Source organism: Passer montanus, unplaced genomic scaffold, assembly GCF_014805655.1.
Source record: "Passer montanus isolate IOZ18808 unplaced genomic scaffold, ASM1480565v1 scaffold12, whole genome shotgun sequence".
Classification (NCBI taxonomy): domain Eukaryota; kingdom Metazoa; phylum Chordata; class Aves; order Passeriformes; family Passeridae; genus Passer; species Passer montanus.
The window spans coordinates 2470714-2483640 of NW_024358722.1; the positions used below are offsets into that span (position 1 = coordinate 2470714).

At 37.6% G+C, this 12927-nt stretch overlaps 1 protein-coding gene across 6 annotated transcripts in view; it reads right to left on the reverse strand.

Moving 5' to 3' along the window:
• The window catches only part of SDCCAG8 (SHH signaling and ciliogenesis regulator SDCCAG8), a 109804-nt gene that overhangs the window by 53671 nt on the left and 43206 nt on the right, over positions 1-12927 (reverse strand). The gene's annotated exons all lie outside the window — the stretch shown is intronic.

A 12927-nucleotide genomic window follows, 5' to 3' on the forward strand; every position in this document is an offset into this window, starting at 1 on the left:
TCAGATCTAGACTTTCCCAAAGGTCGTGAATATTTATCTGGTGCACATTGGGATCCACATTTAAAACATCAGTGAGTTCACACATACAAGGATTGATTTCTAGATTTCAAATTATGTGAGCGAACACCTTTCTACTGAAATGACATTTAAAAGCTTGGGATAGGCTTCAAAAAGTCTTATAAACATGTTTTATTCTAGGGATATTACCTATTTCAGAGGACTACAAAACAGAACACGGGCACAGATCATGTAAGGATAAAGCCACATCTCATGTGGTTGCTGCACTTAACCTTTGGATTGGTGCCTAATAACCCATCCGAGATATTGCAATATCTCAGCATGACACACACAATGTTAAATCTTCTCTCTCAAATTTACCCCAAAGCAATACAAATGGTGGGTCACATTACACTAATTCCTGGTCCTGATGTTTCAAGCCCTACCTTAGGCAAAACTCCCTTGGAAATCACAGGCAGTTTCTTCTGAGGGAAGACAGCAAATACGTTTAGATAGCAAAAATATTAGAGAGTTAAGGAAACAAAGCACATTTTTAAAGGAAATTTCATATATTGAATAGCACTTTATCACATCACTCTCAGAATTGCTTTGTAATCATATTGGGGCTATCATAAGGAGTGATGCTCCCATCATTTTTTCAGTGTAAGCTCCAAATATGGAAAGCATTACTAAGAATATTTTTCCCATATTTGTTGGAAACCAGTCTGTGCAAACCCCTTTATTTTACAAATGTTTTTTATCTTCAGAAAGTTGTTATAGCACTGGATTGCTAAAAAAACTAAAGGAAAAACAAGCCACCAGCACCTCTCACATTCCTCTGATGCTTTCAGCTCAAGAAAGCGTCAGTAGCACAGTATTTTATTGAATAGTTCTCATGTGAGATGGCTGTGTGCAGGTGGGTGCTGTGCAGTCATCTGGCACACAGCTGGCTGGCTGGCCTTCTGCTGGGGGTAACCTTCAGCGTGCAGCAAGCTGCACAGCTCAAGCTACCAAGGCAAACCTGCGAAGGTCCATTCCTCACTGCTAGGGCCCCCCAATGAACTCATGCTAACCAGCAAGTTCAATATAAATGGAGAATCTACTGCTCCCAAAAACACTCTCCTGTGTAGGGGACCCATCCAAAAAAAGTCACTCCCCTGTGTCACTTACTGCATAGAGCTCAGAAACCATGGATGTGTGGTGAGTGCCCTGCGGCTGAAGTGTGTATGGGGTGGTTGAAGACGAATTTATACAGTGGATAAAAGCTCAGTTGTAAAACTAAGACAACAGGTAATTCTTAACACAGAAGAGCAGCTTCTTAGGACTTAAAAGTTTGGAATTAAAACACATCCAATGCCACACAGAACAATATCTGAGGTGCTCAGAACAGCTCAGAAGCAAAAATATATCCTGGAGCCAAATCTGTCTAAACAGAGTGGCATGTCCTTTATCTACACCTTGACATGAACCTGCTCACTAAGTTCAATCTCTCTGCCCTCCACATGAAAATTTCCCCAACACATACAGGGAGAAAAAAAAAAGTATAAAACATGCAGAAGGCAGCCCAAGAGATTTTAGAATCTATTGGTAACCTTCCTGCTACAACCAACAAATACTGGAGGAGTTCTAGATGCTCTGACATTGTCTATCCAATTGCAATTTCTTAAATCAATTCTTTCACAATTTAGAGTAAAAGAAAATCTATGGACTGTATATAGGAGGAAACAGTCCTTTGTCCCTCCAGCATTAGTGCAAAGACATCAGAAGCCTCCTTCTAAAAAAACTTCAGAATTTCTTATATTCACTAATAGAAAGCACAGAGACAATGAAAGGCACAGCTACGACTGACTAATTTTGATGACACAGGTAATATCTGAATCAGAAACAACAGCTAAAGATTAATTGTTTCAGAGCTTTTAAAAACTTAATCTATAGAGGTCAAATATAGGAGATGAGTGGTAAAAGTGCACCAGCCTGTTCTCTACTCAAATTCAAACACTAGCTCTATTAAGTGCAAAACACTGAACACACTAAAATGCACATGTGATTGGTCACAACACTGATCAGTTTTACCAAAGCAGACACGCTGAACTCATGAAGACTTCCCACTTTTCTGTGGGACAAAGTCAGAAGCAACCAAAGACTCAATTGTGGAGAAAGCTCAAGCTCTTCTTAAGCCTCATTCTGAAGCACAGGTTTTCCACAGTGATTTTAGTTCTAAACCCCTGTTTCAAGCCTGCATTGTCGCTGTCAAGTGCCATAGTTAACTCAATTAACTGGTTTGCATATCTCAATGAACTTGATATTGGCTTGTAGTGCATGAAAGTTATGCTTTTCATATGTTCTTGACAAAACAAAAGGCACTGTGAACTGTAGCTTATAGCACAGGAAAAAGAAAATTGCCATCTCTGGCAAACTTTAAAAAAAACCTTGCTGCAACTGAAAGTGAAAAATTCAAAGTGAAAATTCACTTTGATCTCAAAGCTAACATGAAGGTATGCTGACTGAATTTGAGCCATTAAACTTAATTTAAAAAACCCAAATAAAACCCCAAACCAAAATAATCCCCCAAATCAAAACACCTTTCTCACCACTAACAAAGAAAAATTGGATCACAGATCCGTTTACAAGAGAAGTCCACTCTTTGCCAAAGGGTTTTGCAGTAAAGAAAAAGGAAGTATATAAAGTGACATAAAAGTCATATTTGATATAACTAAAAGCTCATCTATTTTTGACTAGAATAAAACAGAACTTAGATTGATAAAAGTTTGCATTTTAGTACAGTAAAATAGTATGTATTTCACTACAGTTAAATGGTTTGGATTTCACTACATTTCAATAGTATGTATTTCTGAAGGAGTCTTTTCAGTTTGGTAACAGTATAAGTAAAAAAATTAAAAAAGCAGATTAATTCTTAATGTAGAATTAGGCCTCTGACTGGAGGTTGCCAGTATTTCTTCTGGCAAAGCAACTACAATTTGAAGCAACCATGTTTCCTATATTGACTATTTGATTTTTCCATGAGATCAACATGTTGCATTTTTAAAAAAGCTAATGGTCCATTAGTAAGGACTAAGAACTTAATTTGACAAATTAAAATACTCTAGCAATTATCTCAGTTCAGTGATACACAAGAGGTTATTATACCATTATTTTTGACATCTTCATTTCATATTAATTACAAATTAATTATGATATCAAAATATAACTATAAAGCATTTTAGCTTTCCTATAGATTTGTTTTAACCTGAACTTCGTAAATCATTAAGGAGTAGCCAGCATTTAGTGTTCCAAATGCTTGAGCTATCCGAACTAACAAGACTTGTCTAAATGATGACCAGTCCTGGAACTCTGCACCCACACTCAGACTTGGGCAGCAGGAGGACCAGTCAAGCCTAACACTGATGCTTTTACCACATGCCTCAGTGGTCCAGAACAGACCTCATTCCTAGGTAAGATGTGGCCAGGTGGGCCAGCACTGTGAGCCACTGCACAACAAATTACCTCAGAAAAGAGAAAGGACTCAGCTGAAGGCTCCCGTAGCTCTTTCAGAGGAAATGAGCTTTCTCACCCAGTATTTTTGAAAATAAATGTATAGCAGAAGATTCTCTACCAAACTGGAAAAGTTCTGAGGAGTTACCCAAGCATTTTACTCCCAGTATCTTTAGTAAAACCTTGCATAAAGTCACTCAAATAAATTGAAACTCTTGAAAGACTACATGTATTAGAAGCCCTAAAGACCAAATAACTTTGGGTACAAAAATTTAGCAATGTTTTATGCAGTCTACTTTGAAAACTTTCAACAATACAAGTCAAGTGGACTGTCCATTACTAGTAGCTTTCTGAATCACCTTCTCATAGGCTATTTTATCTTATTTCAGCTGCAAGTGTCAAAGGAAGAATGGAAAATTAGAGTACATCCTTGCTCTTCTCTCAGGCTATAGGAAGAGAAAAACACAACCAAACAAACCACACATTCATGATAAAAAGGAAAAAAAAGTATAAAAGCTGAAACAAGATGTCACAATACCTGACTTATTCTCTAAGGGGACACATAAGAAAATTTTTTGCTATCTCTAACTTTATTACCAGACACTGTTCAAAACTCACAATGATAAAGGTGATAAGAGAAGGTATACAGAATAAGATCACACTTCAAAAACTTCTTTCCCCTGTATTTTTTATGTATCTTTGTATGTATGTCATACACAGAAGAACAAGGGCCCATTTTTTATTTTTTCAGGTTAGCAGACAAGTCTAAAGGCTGGTCTGCAACCATGGAAAAAAACCCCAATTTACCAAGAAGTCATTCTCCCCAGGAACAGTATTAAATAATTCTCTCTATTAATGTAAAACTTCTATAACTCCTTTCAGACCAGCCTTTCAATTTAACAGCTCTGCAGTACCCCATTCAGCTATTTACAAAAGAGAATGTGTTTACTGAGTTTTATCATATGCTATCCAATCTTAGTATTTTCAAACATTTAAGTAAGAAAATGCAACACAGTAAGACCTGTAATTCTGCAGGTAAACAGGCACATGTTGATTTTAAATGTAGCTGCAATTCAAAATTATTGCTTTCCACACCTTCTAAATCAACAGAATTCTAGAGCGTGCACCTTACTCATATGTTTGGATCAACTCAGTATGAAGGCTCAGGGTCACAAGATTTCTCCCTTTCCTTTAAATCAGGCTTCTAGGAACCTTTGTTTAGCACTGACTGTTTCGGTTTTCTTTTGAAAGGCCTATGAATTTTCACCTAAAAGGACCTTGTTAATACCTGTGGTTGCTCTGAATGAGGACTTAGCTGGACAGTGTTTAATTGCTTCCTCTTATTAAACACTGTAGATTTTTTTTCCATCTGAATTTTTGTAATAAAGGTTTTGATTTTTTTCAGTGCTTGTGTGGATTGGATTATATGACTCTTGGTGCTTTTACAAGGCAAAAGAAAGGCATGAAATTAATGTTCTTATGGCAAAAAAAATATAAACCAGACATATGAGTTCATGCTTTCTCAAGAATTATGTAGAAGTATCTTTTAAAAGCATCACGATCAGGTCATTTCTTTAAACCTTTCCAAGGAGCTGAAAAATTGCCCTTCCTGTATCCCATTGAGGGAATTACCCACTGAGTTGCTCTTTTTGTCAGTTTCTGGGAGCTGACTGGATGCTGATTCTGGAGTTGGCTGCCAGGTCTTCTCAGCAGAAAGCTCAAGTTTCTGGAAACTGCCCCAGCCAGCACACTGTGTTTGGTGAGCTTCAGTAAAATCTATATTTGCATGGTCAAATTTTGAAGAAACCCAACTATTAAATTAATTGGTGGATTTGAAGGACTGCATCATTTCTCAGGATACATGTGGGCAATTCATGAGAACTGAGGCTCAAAAAAACATAATGAAACAAAAAAACCCTTAAATATTGTTTCTTGTATTATTTGAGAAATACAGAGTTTCCTAAAATAATGAAATGTCAGAGCTTTTTTCTCATAACAACGAGAAGCAATGAGAACCATGAGAAGCATTACAAGCAATTAGAAAAGTTATGTAAAGGTCAAGGGGAAAAAAATTCAGCATTCAAATTGATCCAGCTCTTTAAATATAGATCTAGGAAGTTAGAAGATGCTACAGAAATAACTTGAAAGTAGAAATTCATTTAAAGTATGTTAATGAAACCAAATGAAACTTCACTACCCTACTTGAGATGAAAGGCTGGAAAAAACAACTCTTCCAGTCTGCTACTACTATTTCAAAAAACCACTTCAAATAATAAGAAATACTTTTTGGGGGAAAAAAAAAGAAAATATTAAGCTCTGTACAGATTCCCAACCTCACCAAGAGACTAATTACAATTAATTGACAAATTAGCTTGAAACAATTTTCCCCAAAATGCAGGTAACTCATCACCTATATCCCCATTCCCAGAATTCAAGTAATGTCAACTTGTTATACTATTTTCTGTTTTTTTTTCTAAGAATTTAAATTTTGCTGGAACAGAAGTCAGTGCATATAACTTTCTTGTACCCACTGATTTTTTTTCCATATCCCTCTATTTAGGTTGCAGTCACAATACTGGAACTGCTTTATAATGTCTGTATTTATTTCCACTTTATATAATAACAAGAAGTCTACAGAAAAATTAAACACTTCAGTCCAAAACTTCCACTTTGTCCTTTCAGCCGTACTGAGGCACCAGGAGAAACTACATTAATGGCTGCATGTGAAAAGAATTTCTACTCCTGCTTGCCATACTTGAAATCGACTTAGAAGTTATTTCAGCTAACTGGAGATATTAGTGGGCATGAGACAGATGAAAATCTGTAGGACCATAGGAACAGACATACAGTAACACAGAGTGTTGCTCCTATGGAAGTTTCTATGAATTAAAGAACCTTAACACAGTTAAGTTCTACATCTCTACTTCTATCTGTGAGGTCAGTTAACAAAATGAAAAGACTGCATTTCTTACTTTACATTCAGCATAACAGAAAGAATTTGCAAACACCTAGCCTCTAGCAGGATTTTACTCTTTTGGCATTATTGCCATCAAGATATATCCAGAAAACCACCAGTTCCTCAATAACTTCTCTTCAATATCAATAGTCCTCTGTATATCAAGTCACAACCAAATATTATCAATGGCTTCCCTCTATTTTGATGTTAGAGAAGAAAAAAGCACCTCTAACAGTAAATAGCATCTCATATTAGGTCAAATATACTGACATAGAATCACAATCTGAATTTTCTGTCACATTTATAAGCTTTGTCATCAAGATATGTAGCTTGTAAGTAAACGTCAATTCTCTCATGACTATTACCATCAGATTGTGAACTATCTGGCTCCTAAGTCCCTATAGAAACACACAATTAAATACAGCATAGGGAGAGGTGATCTTTGTGAAGTCTTAGTACATAGCCTGAGCACTTTCAATATTGCACACTTCTCTAGAATATTCTTTGTTCTACAAGCCACTTTTACAAATGACTGTATATTAAAATTGCTTAACATAGAAGATTTTTACAGGTATGTGTTTTGCATACACAAATTTACACAAATTATTTTCTCTCTATTTAAAATAAAGGAGTCATTTTCTTGATTTATAGTGATTCTTGAATTTGGCACCAGCAGCCTCTTACAATGCAGCTTCAGGACCCATTTAAGGCAGACAATGTCAATATAAGAGGTGTGGTCCTTCTTTTCATCCTCTTACAATGAGCACTCACACAACCCATTCTTCAAGAAATTATTACTTTTCCATCTGAATAACTCCTTGAATACTCTTATCACACAGGTGCCTGTCTTCCAGTGTCAGCAGAAGCAAGGCCCTTGCAAATGTGGCTAAACATAGCCATATATTGCCACTCTAGGGACTTGCTTTCAGCAACAGCATAGGCTCAGACCAGGTTCAAATAACTGTGACTCTGTACTCCAAGGCTCAGCTTGTTAATACAGTAAATCCAACCATCAGGCTCCTACCATTGAATCAAAAAATGATGCAGCTAAATGATGCAGAGACCTGATCTGCTCTGAACTCACTCTGCCAATTTAAATTTGTTCAAAAACCCAATGTTTTTGGTACGTTAACTTTGTACCAGCAAGCTTTATGCTGAATCAGGTATCATCTGTCCTTCCTGCAGCTGGCATAAAGTCAGCATAAACACGGCGTTGCATGCTCTAGCTAATTAAAAAGGAAAGTGCCTGTGTGCTCACACCTGATCCGGATCAGCTCAGCACAGCTGAACGATCCAGTAGATCACAGATGCACTGTGAGCGACTGCTCAACACTTACCTGCATTTTTCACACACGTTAGGTACAGACACAGACACACAACCTGCGCCTAAGGTGCCACAGGCCCAATATGTGGAAGTTGATAATGATCCCCAACTATTGCTGAAATCAATAAGAAGTTGAAGAACGATTTTTTCCCTGCCTGCAAAGGACCAAGCCTCACAAGAACAGCTTGGGAAGAAGCAGAATCTTTTGACAGAACAAAGCATTTCTTCAGGATGACAATTTGAAAGACAATATTTGATTTTCAGGGAATTTGATCTAGGGTAAGCTAGATTTCTACCCCATCCTACAGCAAGCTACCACTTGCACATTCCAGCAAACTGACAGACTTATGACCAAAAGCAAAAAAGATGAGAAATACTGTGCTAACATTACACTGTACTTGACAATTGTCAATTTGCTCTAGATCTTACAAAAACATCCTAATGAAAACCATGCTCATCTGCCCCCAGGTCACAAGAGCTAGATACAAACAGGTGAGTTAAAAAAAAATCCAGCCTTATATGCCTTTTATTCATTTCTTCAGCTGTGGCATAATTTTTATATTATTCTGATTGTAACTGCCTGCAGTATTAGAAATAATGGACAGGCAGCATAACATTTGAAGTTTTTGGTGGTGGTTTTGTTAGTTTTTTTTTTTTTTTTCCTTTTGGACAGGTTATAAATCTCTTCTTTATGCTGTCAAGAGTAAGGGAGAAACATATTTCAATAGCAACTTTAAAACGAAACTCACAAATTACTACCATTATGTTAAGTGCTAGATATCCCACTGTGCAGTTTTGCTTTGTGAATTTTTACCTTCTTCCATGCACACTTTTAGCCACTGATCGCACAGCCTTTCAGTGTTTTCTGCCTTTTCCTTTAAATAAACTGGCTCTGGCTCCTTCCATCTGGTTCCCCTTCCGTCAGCAACCCTGCACCTGTTCACACCTCCTCTCCTGTTGGATTCCACTGAACATTTCCTCCTCTGCCAGGGCTATTCTGGCACTCGCAACCTTTCTGTCATTCAATCCATCTGTCAGAAGTGAACTTTGTTTACCGCAAGCTTCTGCTTTCTTCTTCAAGAAGCAAAGCCCCTCAAGGTCATTGTCAAATGAACTGTCGGTGTAGATTTAAATCCACTTCTGCTAACCAGCAGCAGATGAAGTTCTTTACAGTCCTGTATTTGTGAAGATCAGTTTGGGGTATAGGAGAAATAGTAAGAAGCAAAAGAATAGCTTTTAATCATTATTTGTTAACTCCAACAACTAACGTGTTTTTCTTCAAATACATGTATCTGCTCCTTCTTGCTAGGGCTAGCACAATCTAAGAAAGACTTTGCAAGAGCTATGTGAAGAAGTGGAAAAGGCTAATAAAAATATTATAAATAAAATAATAAATGAAGACTTTTGACTCTGACTCTATGTAACAGAGATATTGACTAAAAATACAAAGAGAAAATGGGAACAATTGAATGAGTAAGTTTACAGTAAAATCTTAAAGAGGTCAAGAGCACTCATTTAAAATTATTTAATCTGCAGCTTTTTTTTTTTGCCCTACCTGCTGATGTTTCAAATGCAACACTATTTAAAGAAAAAAATCCTTAATATTTTTTTTCTTGTTTTCAAGGCTTCTAAAACACACATATGCAACTCTTTGTTAGAATACTGTCTTCCACATTGAGGCAAATTGTAAAGAGAGGCTGAAACTAAATTCTTATTGTTAGCAGGATACATTATTTTTAGCAATTCCTGTGTCCATATTTCTTTTTAGGAATAGACTCTAATAACCAAAAGTTCCTGAATTATTAACTAACCTCCTTGAGAGTCTCATTCTTCTAAAACAAGAAATACCTTCAATTTCACAGCACACCTTGGTATTCTTAAAAAAAAAAAAAAAAAGATAACCTTTCACAAGATAAATACAATACCAAAAAAATAAAATACATATTTGAAGTTTTGTACGCAATTATAATAAACCACCCATTTTATTACCTCTTTACCAAAAATGAATTTAAAGTAAAGTTTTCTGGATCAAATCCAGGAAGTAATCCAATCTCATTAGCAGAATTGTATTTATACTTACATTAGGTCTGAATTTGACTTTAATGAAAATTGCATTGACAAATACTGCCTAAATTTAGCTGAATAAAAACTTAATACTGATCTATCACTTTTGTAGGGATTAGTCCCTGCATTTGCAAGGAAGTATTTTCTTATACTAGGGTCTTCTTCCATGGGAAACCAGATACAGGTGAACAAATGCACTGGAAATAGAAGAGGAACCCTGGTACAAAAAGAGGATGCAGCAATGTCCCACCTGATTAGAGAGACTCTTTAATTCCCCTGTGATTTAAGTCCTGTAGAAGCCAACAAGGAGAAGCTAATCACGAAAAGTCGCTCCTATTTCTACAGAACTATAGTCTGACATGCAAACCACCAAACCCACAGGGGCAACCCAGAGCAGCACACCATTAACCCTGCCAGGCTGCCAGCACAGGCAGGGCGAGGAGCTGAGCCCTGTCGAGCAGCCGGCAGCAGCTCATCTGCTCACTCAGGATGGGCATGTCCCGGCCCAGCCGCTCCCGACCAGCCACCGGCACCAGGGCGCTGCCCAAGGGCTGAGGAGCGAGGGCAGCCGGGCGGCCAGGGCTGCATGCCCAGGTGATTTGTTTTCCTTCCGCCCTCCATCCACCAGCCACTTGCTCCCAGCAGTGACAACCTACAGGCTGATGCTCTTCGACCTGAAGTTGGATAAAGTCTCCAGCTGACGACCTTTTGGGTTTTCTGTTGGATTTTTTTTCTAGGCAAGAACTTAAGGAGCAGAATTTTGCACAGCAAAGGAAAAACACCCACAAATCAACAACCGCTGTGACTGCACAAAACAAACAACTTTGAATATACTTCTGAAAGCACAAGACAGCTTTTAAAATTGTTGAAGTTCACAAATACCAAGTGCTGACACAAAAAGTGCATTTTAGCTTATTGTAAAGACAGCCTTTCGATGCACTTGAGAGAAAAGCCTTAGAACAAGTCAGAAATAATGATAAAAATCAGAACCATTTTTTCCAGTAGCAAATTCAGCAAAAAATCCAGCAGCCTTGAATACAAGTATCTGAAAGACTTCTTTGGTTCAAAAAAAAAAAAAAATCATTATCCTGTTGTCATTAGTCACAGAAATAAAAAACCTAATTTGAATGAGACCAAAGTAAATATTTGATACACACTCATAAACTTATTACTGTTAGTGCTGAATAATAACTGCTCAACACAAAGACCTTATAAAGATGTTTGTTTTCTACAGCAGTTAGTCTCTTCAGTGTTTCATCTGAATTCACCACTCGCTCCAAAGCGCTTTAAGTATTGTCACTGCTCCTGAACCACACTCTACATGCAGTAGCAATTTGGCTGCCTCAACAACCTGATGTGATCATTGATGTGACCAGTTGCAGTTTAAATGCCGTGAAAAAAAATTTAGATGAATCTAATACTAAAATCTGAACATTATTGTCTTTTTCTTAAGAAATATTTATTGTAGGAGAATAAATACAATTGTTAATCATGTTAAAATTAATAATAATTTATAAACACTTTAATGTTAAAAATTAACATATGATTTTGTATTTGTTCCTTACTCCTTTACTTACCTTTTCTTTCCTTCCCTGATAAAATTTATCAATGGTCTTTATATGTTTGTACAATCACTTAAATATGTTTAAAATATTAAATAGGATGATATTTAAATAATTGTGTGTTATCTTGACACAAAGTGTATCAGCTTAGAAAATTTTACAACGCCCTGCCAGAAGACGACAGAACCGATTTATTTCAAATCACTCAGTATCAGTCTTCATAAAGCAGCATATGGTCTTATCGTGGCAGGTAAAATATTTTACCTCCTATAATAACGCAGAACAGCTAATTTATCTACATGCTGTATAATCAGATAAACAATTTCAGCTGCACTATGAAAACCTGTAGGCAAGGGAGAAATTTATCCCCCACCACTTTATTGATTGTTCCACATATGCATTCATATGATTGTTAACAATAGAGGCTATTCTTTCTTCCACCTCCATCTTCAATTCCCTTAAAGCAAGCCCTTCTTTCAGTAGTGAAAATATTTGCAGTTTCTACAGCTGCAGGACAAAGAGCTCAGATTTTCACAGAGTTGCTCAGGGGAAAAGGAAGGGGGAACGAAAAAAAAAAGCTCTGCAAGATTCAGTTGCAAGTAAAGCAGAGTGAATGACAACTTTCAAAGCTACCACAATCATTTACTAATGTGCTGCTATAGCAAATAAGTCTAATTTTTTTTGACAGCACCAAATTAGATTTATTGCAGAAACTGCTGCATAAATAGCATATGGCTATATTATATTACCTATTTCAAATCCCTGTAATGTTTCCTCCCCTCCCTGCTCAAAATGGATAATTGAGCCAAACTATAAACCTTCTGCAGACAAGATACACACAAGTTCAAAAAGCAGATGCAGGATATGTTGCTGGTTATTTGTTAAAAATTTCTGAAAAAGTATCACATATCCTGATCAAACAAACCCAGGTAGTAGTAGGTAAGATCTCCCTTGCTACACTTCAGGATTTTATTTCCCCCTTTCCTCGATAAAATTTTGTTTTCATTTCTCTTTCAAGCTGACAGTCATCAACACGGGACATGACCTAGTAATCCTCTCACACATGACTACCTCTTACTTGCACAAGAAATCCTATTGATCTTTACTTCTTACGCGAGTCAAATTATTCATGTGACTCAGGATCAGAAGGCTCGGACCTTCATTCATCCCTCTCAAGCTCTCATTTATGAGTAGGGAAGTGCAAAAATAAAACATCAGAAAACTGGTTCCATTCTTGGAGGGGCCCAGCCCAGTGGGAAAGTGCCGACCTACGGCTCTCCCGCCTTTCAAGGGAGCAAAGTTTCCTTCTCGGTTTCCCGGAGCAGTCCCCGGACCCACGTGCTTTCCCATTTCTGTCCCTCGCCACACTCTCCGTTCGCTACACCGCTCCGGCAAGGCACGAAACCACGCCACCTCAGCACAGAGCAGGGCCGAGAGCGTTTGTGAGGAAGGAGGGGGCGCGATGCGGCCGGCGGGACGCGCGGAGGCCGCCGAGGCCCGCGGAGCCGGCCCGGGCCCGGGCCCGTCCCCGC